The sequence below is a fragment of the Triticum dicoccoides genome, chromosome 3B (genome assembly GCF_002162155.2).
Source record: "Triticum dicoccoides isolate Atlit2015 ecotype Zavitan chromosome 3B, WEW_v2.0, whole genome shotgun sequence".
Lineage (NCBI taxonomy): Eukaryota > Viridiplantae > Streptophyta > Magnoliopsida > Poales > Poaceae > Triticum > Triticum dicoccoides.
In genome coordinates, this window is record NC_041385.1 from 162,389,802 (window position 1) to 162,399,050 (window position 9,249).

Here is a 9,249-nt window from a genome sequence, read left to right on the forward strand (position 1 = left end):
TCTTCTTCTTCTCATTCTCCGTGGGAGACGGCTTCGCAACAAGCTCTTTGGACCTTGCAGCTATCTCGAAACTCACACGGGCATCGAGGGCAGCATATTTTATCCGCTCGTATGTCAAGGGATAATTCTCCCATCCAGATGACCTTAATGCCACCGTCTCGTCACCCTTCTGAAGATTTGTACCGAGCACAAATTTTGCTACGTCAAATAGGGATGGTGTCTATTTATCACAATCTTCTATAGGAATTTTGATTCTGGTTTGTAGGTTAGCGATGCTTTTCAAATCAAGGTTGTAGGGCTCCAGCTTCTGTTTGTCCCCTTCGATGGCTGCCCCACAGAAGTATACGTCCTCCCGAGACAAGAAATCGTGAAGCTCACCCGGTATGGAGGGTGCGCGTATGATGTGGTACACCAAAACATCATCTTCGAGGCACATCTGAAGGATGGCGGCGCGCTGGATCTTCCTAGGGGCCCGCTCTGTGTACTCTGTGTCGAGACCGATGACCCTCGTCTCTATCTTTTCGAGGGAGTTGGATACATTGTTGATCCACTGCCGAACAACCCTTGGGTGGACGGTGATGGTGGCAACTATGCGCATCGAGCCTTCGACGAGGACATGTTGGACGCTAAAAACCTGCATCTCGATCTCTTTCGCCATTTGGAACCGCTGGAACGGAGGGCTATGGTTTGGAGAATTAGGATTAGATGGCTAGTCTAACTGAAGTAGTAGATGATTATTTAAAGAGGTTAAAACAATGTGAACGCAGTGGGGTTTGGATGCAAATGAAGATGAAGGGGAGGTGAAGAAGTCGAGGAGAATCGGTTCCCGATGGAGAAGTAAATGGGAGAAGTGGCGTGCAGACAGTTGATTAGACGGCTAGGTAGACCAAACGAAAAGGCTATGCGGGTAGACTGATGAGTCGTACCTGTTCGTGTACGTGCCCATCCTTCCTGATAGGTGGGACCTATGCAAACAGATAAAAAATGTCTCGTAGCTTCTTTTTTTTGAGCGCGTGAGTGGGAGACACAACATTCTCTGGTTAAGGAATACTCCCTCCATTTAGGTGAGTATAAGTCACCTTATGAAAATCAGGTTTTCCCAAAACCTTTAGGCATGGAGCATTAACTTCCTGCTCGATCCCCTCCCAACCTCGTTAGCCAGCATTCTCTTCCTCTGCTGCCGCGTTCTACCTTTCCATTTTTCCTCTTCTCAAGTGTGGAACGATCTGCATGCCGTCCTTGATGCACCAGAACAACCACTGCATGCATCGCGGCAGGGTGTTGATTGGGCATGCACGAGAATTTGGTTCTGCTCGCAATATGGATGATACCTGAACGATGAAGTGAACATGCATGCTAGCACGGGAGACCTATTTGCGCTATACAATACTGGAGTACTCATGTTACTAGTAGTAGTAGTAGTAGTACAACTGTGGTACACTTGATGGTCAAAATACTATTCATGCGGTCCTCACAGTGAAGTGACAACACCTTGCGCCTGACACTAGTCCAGGCGGCGTGTTCGGGTTACCAAAGTCAGCCTCACCCTGTGCACTGTGCAGTCTGTCACCGCTGCTGTACAGCACATTGGCGCCTCACCTTTTCTTCCTCTCTGCTCCCATAGCACCGCTCCATCTCCATCTCCTTCTCCGTCTCCGTCTCCATCTCACTGTGCCCCCGTGCACCATCGCCTCACTCGCCTCCCCCAGTACCACTATTCCCTCGCTAGCCGCTCCAGCACCGACAGCCTTCTCCCCCGTAAATCAAGCCCCCCAAAAACCCCACCTTCCAAACTCCACCATGGCCGAACGCGAACCGCGCAGCATCCATATGAGCCGCGATTGGAGCAATCTCCCTAGTGACATCCTCGACCTCTGTTGTTCGTGTATGGATATGTTGAGCGCCCTGCGGCTGGCTGCATGCTCGAGGGACATGCACACGGCCATCATCGAAGCGAGGCCTAAGCTTTTCAAGACACCCTGCTTGCTGTTATCTGGTCTTGCGAGATTGGCTCACCTTGATACGGAGGCGTACATGATGCCCCTCGACTTCAATCTGATCTCCATTAGCCGAAACTTCTTTGTAGGTATGTAGTGGGTCGCCGTACATCATTTCCCTCGACATCGATCCGATCACCATCGCCCGAAACTTCTTGGCAGGTATGTACTGGGTCGGCATGAACTCCCACTGGATGGCTGCCTTCAGAGAAGACGGTAAAAAGTTGGTGCTCATGAACTTCCAGACCTCCCATGAGATTATCCTTCCTCCGTTGGATTATATAGAGTATTACCATCGCGGTCCAAGTCATCTAGATTACCACGTCAGTTGGACGGACCTTGTTTTGCAGAAGATTGTAATCTGCCAAGTGCCCACACGACATGCGAATTATGCAGACTTCAAGCTAATTGCCTTGTTCGACTGTGGACTCGCCTATCTTTACGCCGGTGCCTTCTTTAGCTGGAGAGAACCCATCTCGCAGTCGATCATCGTCAAAGCTGATACACACTTCTGTGATGCTATTGAACACAATGGCATCATCTACGCGATCGGCAAAGCAGATGGCACCATGTATTGCTCGGACGGCGTGTGTAAGTTGTTTCCGTCTCATGTTAATGATGACGCCATGACACTGTTTGAACTTTTTGTGATGATTGCCATATCCCTGTTTGAGCAGAATTTGAGTAGAACTATGACAATGTATTAGAGATGCCATAAATCAGCTATATTTGGAATGAGTGAATTCATGCAATTGTGACCATGTCATTGCAGCCAATTTGTACCCTGAATAATCAAATGGTTAGCAATATATGGATATTATCCTTATTTTACAGTAATCTATATACTACTACTAAATATGAGTGTGTGTCAATGGCCATGTTAGTTTCCTCATTTTCATGATGTAGAAACATGCACCACACTGTTGGTTTCATCTAACCATACATTAGGGAAGTAAATGTGCATATGGAGAACTCTATATTTGGAAGTAGTGAAATCCTGCAATGCTTACCATGTGTACATACCTATATTCGCCCTTCAGCAATCAATGGCTAGAATAATATCCTCACAAATTTTTTGCCCACAGAACATGAGTATATAACAATGCATGGTCTGTTAGTTACCATCAAGAATTTGTTTGTGAGGACAGAACATGATTACATAACATGCATGGCATGGTTGTTTCCTGTGAAGAATCGATTGTGAGATAACATGAGTATAACCATGCATGGCACTTCTATATTTTCGAACCCAGTATACATTTCCTTGTATTTTCCTCCCAGTTCCAACAGGGACATATCAATGCTGTTTCTTGCATTATCCTACTCATACTCTGAACAATGCTGATCTTACATTAACAATGCCTGTCCTTTTTTATATGATGAAGTGTCCCTACAGTTACTGCCCTTTGTAATCACATCACCTTTGCCAAAAACAGGGAAGCACAACTGGTTCCTCGCTCGATCAGACGACGACAAAAGACTGATGATCATTCGGACACATGGGCCAGAAAAGTTATATTGCAAAAACCCTACTATATACAAGCACTGTGTAATACGTGAGTATCTGGACAGTGGCTGTTACGTCTATCAGCAGGATACCAGCTTGTTGGGGGCTTTAGGATTTTTTAGTTGGAGGTGGGTAAACAGCCTTGGTTCACACTCTTTGTTTCTCGGACTCAATTATCCGATTAACTAGGAGATCACCGTTGGCAAGGACCTTGATGGCAGAGAGGCTCTGTTTGCTATGGAAAACTGTGTCTACACGGCGAGCCCTAGGAGTTCAGGAGCAAACTCCCCTGATTGTCAGCGATACAGCCTGCAGCCAAAAGAAGGTGAGAATGACAAAGGCATCCAAATTAACTTTGATCCTTGGATGTCTCAATTACGACAGGCAGTGATGTGGTTCAAGCCTTCAGGTTGATAGGTAATTGGGCTGTTGCATCGAAAGGGTGGAGTACTGGTGTCTCCAGATCACTGGTCGCTGAAGCGGGGCTACAAATTATGATGGTGTTGGATCATCTCTTCGAATGAATTTGTTGTCTTTGCTGCTGGTTCTGGATGGGTAGTTCTTTCTTTTGTTATGCATATTCCTTGTCATTTGGTCATCCTCATCTATGTCACTCTTACTATGTAATAGTTGCTTCTGTTTAGAATGTCATTCTCGTCTTGATCAAGAGAGTCTGAGCGCTGCAGATGGGTGCGTTTTGGTGGTGTAGCAAGACTTCTTATGAACTATCATGTCCTGCTGTTTATGTCAGTAGTAGTCACTAGTCAGTGTTTGAATGTTGTATATATCGTTGTTTCGAACTGTTTATTGTCTCGAACTACTGGTGGGCTAAATGAGGGCATCACCATTCTCCAGTGTTCAGAGTATATCTCCTTTTTTCAAGTTATATAATTTGAGCTCAGTGTCTTTTCGATGATGTACACTTGTTTGGGCTAGTGAGGTGTCGTTGAATATGGGCCGAGTAGTAACGCAATGCCAAACAGGTCAACTATGACTCTCAGGCCGGGCTCTCAAAAGATCCTGAAAAAAAAGGACGGGCTCTCCAAAAAAGAAAGAATAAGGACTCTTAGGCCGACATGTGGGCGCCACCGGTGTTTTCGTGCACTTGCGCGCTGAGAGCATATTGGCGCGTGCTCGAAATTCATACTACTTTTCATCCCCAGTCTCCCGCCCCTCCCCCACCTCTGGAATCTCGACTCCTACTCCAGTTCCCCCAAATCCCCCTCCTGTACTCCCTATACTCAAGCGCACTATCATGTCGCTGGTTAACGCATATCTCCGAGCCGGAGATCCTGAGGTCCGTCCTGCCTTCGGTCGCTGCGTGCTGTCGCTCAACAGTGGCATGGCGGCGCTTGACGACCAGTTTGCCGCAAAGTGCTGATGGTAACCATCAACGGCGACTGGCCTCCCGTCTCGCCGGACGACCTTGTCAAAGCTCTTGGCATTGCGCACGCATCCAAATAAGTGACTTGCTCGTCGAATTCTATCCGCCACCGGCTGATTTCTTCTTCAGGTTCCAGACAACTTTCGACTCCAGTCGTGTGTTCGAATCTTCCCTGCGTTTGTTCTGCGATGGCGCGCTGGTGAGATTTGATCGGTGGCACCCAGGATGGGGCTCGGTGCCCTCTGAGCTTGAGTTTTTAACAAAGCTTACCTTCCACGCCATGCCTCGACGTGCTTGGAACAACGAGTCCATGAACGAGCTTATCAACGACCTTGGAGGTGAGCTCGTAAGTATGTTTATTCCTCCAGACAGCTGGGCTTTGACGGTTATGGCATGGATGAAGAAGCCGTCCACCATACTGAAGCTGATTGGTGTTGAGATACCAGTGGAGGAACCGGGGTTGTACTATTCTTCGCCACCAAGGCCGCCACGGACCACGTTAGGGATGTACCTGTATCGAGTGTTCATGCATGTCGAAGAAGTGGTCAATCCATCAATCGAAGTCCTGCCGCCACCGCTGGTGCCAGGGTCTGTCGACGACGTCCATTACAGGAGTCAACGTCAGACTTTCCCCGTGTTGCTCGGAACGATGGATGGCACATGGCCTACTCCATCGCGCGGCGGAGGCCACTGCTTCTTTGGGAGAAGAGGCAGGGCTGGCTGCCTGGATGTGCTCTAATTTGAGGTAACAACTAAATCTTGTCAGATACTAGTTAAATCCGAGCTATGGGTGTGAAGCACTGATATGCCAGTACATTTGATTGTGACCAGTTCTAATTTTGTACCTAAACTTTTTTTAGAAAGGGTTGTACATCAACTTAATGTGCTAGCAGAACTTATTGTCTTGACTGTCTATTTTCTTTGCACAACATTCAAGATATTTCCCCGTCATTGATAAAGACGATGAACCGTTATGTACGACTTCGTTGGTTTCAACATAGCCCTCCCCGTAGCGATCCACTGCTTCCATCCTGATTGTGCCGCCTGCGTGAAATTTTTGTATGCAAGTTCAGTGTGCTATGATGTTCTATATGATTGTGTCAACTATATAAGTTTTTACTAAGCATCAGCAATGCATATGGCTGAAAGATGTATTTACGAGCATCGACCGATGGGTCTCTCTCTCTCTCTCTCTCACACACACACACACACACGCACAAGTGGGACCCATTGAATTATTTATTTGCTCGTGACAGCTTTTAATTAGGTTCCACTGTAATCTAACCTTTTTCTTAAGTTATTAATTGAGCTCAGTGACTTCAAAAAGTTTTACAGAAGCCTTGTTTGGGCCTTTCCAGCGTCGCTAAATGTGGGCTGAGTAACCATGTTAGGTTGTATTGTACTACACATGGCTTTTTTCAACATCAGCAATGCAACTGGGCCGACAGTTGTATACAATATCCGGGTCAACTTGTTATTCTCCGCCCCGCTAGGCTGCAAACTTTCCTAGGAGGTATGCATTAGGCTTAACAAGAAAATGGACTTTAAGAAATAATAAATGGGATGTAATTATAATAACTGGGCAGTAACTATGCACCAAACACGTAATTAGTTTAAAAAATATATTATTTTTGGAATTTGAAAATTTTAATTTCATTACTTGTTGCGCGCGCAATATTTCGTTGGATTTTAACGTAATACAAGTTTATTTTGAAATTATATTTAACCTGACTAGAAATATCGGATAAAAATATTTCGGATCCCATCAAAATGTGGGAATTGTTTTGAATTCTGTTTTGAGCAGTTGTTTGAAATTATTAATTGTTGTCCTAGCTAGAAGTTGGGCTGTACTTTTAACAAATTGTAAATGGGCTGTAGTAAATTCCATTAGAATTAAAAAAATCGCAAATGGGCTATATGTTCTCTGCCAAATCCGAGCTGTGGGCCTACTAAGTTGACGCGTACCAAGGGCTTTGTCAACTTAGTCAATATAAACGATCCTAGCTGCAATGATCGTACGATGTCCATCCAACGACCGTAGTGCTTCTTCAACCTCTGGTTTTCTTGCTCCAGTCGCCCAAAGCAGCGCCAGTCGTGTCGCGTGCTCCTACTTCCCGTGGTCGGCTGTGATGCCGTGGAGGCCTCACCGCCCCGTACTACTCCCACCGCTGGCCAGGCCTTGCAGCGACGACAGTCTCACACCGCAGCCGAACCAGTGAACCCTCGTACTCCGCGCCCCGCAGGCTTCCTCTGCTGCGTCTTCCTCGGCTCCGCGTTGTCCCCTTCCTAGGCCTCGCCATCGTCCAGCGCCCTGGTGCTCTTGGCGCGGCGTGGTCAACATGGTCAACGACCGACTTCCATCGAAAGAGTACTGTACGTGGAGAGGCTAACAACTAGGTCCAGGCGGCCGCGGAAGTGCCTCCTTATTACGCGCAAAATAATATTCCTCCACCTGACAGCAAGGACCCACCGGACGGGCCACCTTATTTCACGAAAAAAACGTTTCCCCCTGACTGTTGGGACCCACCGAACGGGCCACCGTATTTCATGAAAAAAACGTTTCCCCCGCTATCAGCTCGGACCCACCGGAAGTGCCTCCTTATTACGCTGAATACTCCCCCTGTTAGCTGGGACCCACTGAGGGAGTCCTGGATAAGGGGGTATCCAGACAGCCGAACTATATACTTTGGCCGGACTGTTGGACTATGAAGATACAAGACAGAAGACTTCGTCCCATGTCCGTATGGGACTCTCCTTGGCGTGGAAGGCAAGCTTGGCGATTCGGATGTAGATCTCCTCCCCTATAAACCGACTCTGTGTAACCCTAGCCCCCTCCGGTGTCTATATAAACTGGAGGGTTTAGTCCGTAGGACAACAACCATCATACCATAGGCTAGCTTCTAGGGTTTAGCCTCTCTGATCTCGTGGTAGATCAACTCTTGTAATACCCATATCATCAAGATGAATCAAGCAGGAAGTAGGGTTTTACCTCCATCGAGAGGGCCCGAACCTGGGTAAACATCGTGTCCCCTGCCTCCTGTTACCATTAGTCTTAGACGCACAGTTCGGGACCCCCTACCCGAGATCCGCCGGTTTTGACACCGACATTGGTGCTTTCATTGAGAGTTCCTCTGTGTCGTCGCTGCAAGGCTAGATGGCTTCTCCAACCTTCAACCACACTGCCCCAGGTGAGACTTTTCTCCCCAGACAGATCTTCGTGTTCGGCGGCTTCGCACTGCGGGCCAACGCGCTTGGCCATCTGGAGCAGATCGATAGCTACGCCCCTGGCCATCAGGCTAGGTTTGGAAACCTAAACTACACCACCAACATCCGCGGAGACTTGATCTTCGATGAATTCGGACCCTTGTCAGGAGCGCCGAACAATCACGACGAGCATGACCTATATCTGCAGTCGGATAGTATTCGGGACATCGCACCTGCCACAGCTCCGGACTTTGCTCCAGAGCAGGCCGTGCCTTCTGAGGACGGGTAGATGGACCCCGCCCCAAAGACCGCACACTCATCGGCTTTAGAGCCGAACACAGACTCCTCTCCTAAATATATTTGTATCTCCGGACCCCCGGACTTGTTTCCGGTCGTGCGTTCCGGACCGCGTGCATCCTAGCCCGTCGAATCTGGCTGGGCCCCGGTTATGGAATTTGTCTTCGCAGATATCTTTCAGCACTCACCCTTCGGAGACATGCTAAATTCATTAAGGTCTCTCTCTCTGTCAGAAGACTCCTGGCCGAACTATGTCTGGCCCGTGTGGGATACGGAAGACGAAGAAAATCGCAACCCACCCACCACCCACTTTATAACCACTGTCGATGACCTAATAGACATGCTTGACTCCGACCCCAATAACACCGACGGTATGGACGTCGATGTAGGGGACGATCTGGAACCACCGCCCAAAGGGCGCTGGACAGCCACTTCATCATACAACGTCTACATGGTTGACACCCCCATAGAAGACAAAGGTGACAAAAAGGACACAACGGAGGATAAACCCCCCGGGCCAAAGCATAAACGGCAGCGTAAGTGCCGCCTCAGGTCCAGTCACAGTAAAAATAGCAATAACAACCCAAAGCAAGATGACACTCCGGTTGATTCTGAAGGCAACAACGGCCATAGGGACCCAGTGATGGAGCAGGACAAACCAGGTCATGCCGAATACAGCCCGGAGCAGACGCCCAATCAGATAAATTCAGAAGGCCGAACTCATCCTGCTACCTCCAAAGAAGAGAATAGTCCGGTTGACGATGCGGAACAAGATAACCTCCGCAGAAAACTCCTGGCCACAGCATGGAGCCTGAAGAAGCAGAAGCAAAGGCTTAAGGCCGCACAGGACACGCTCAACC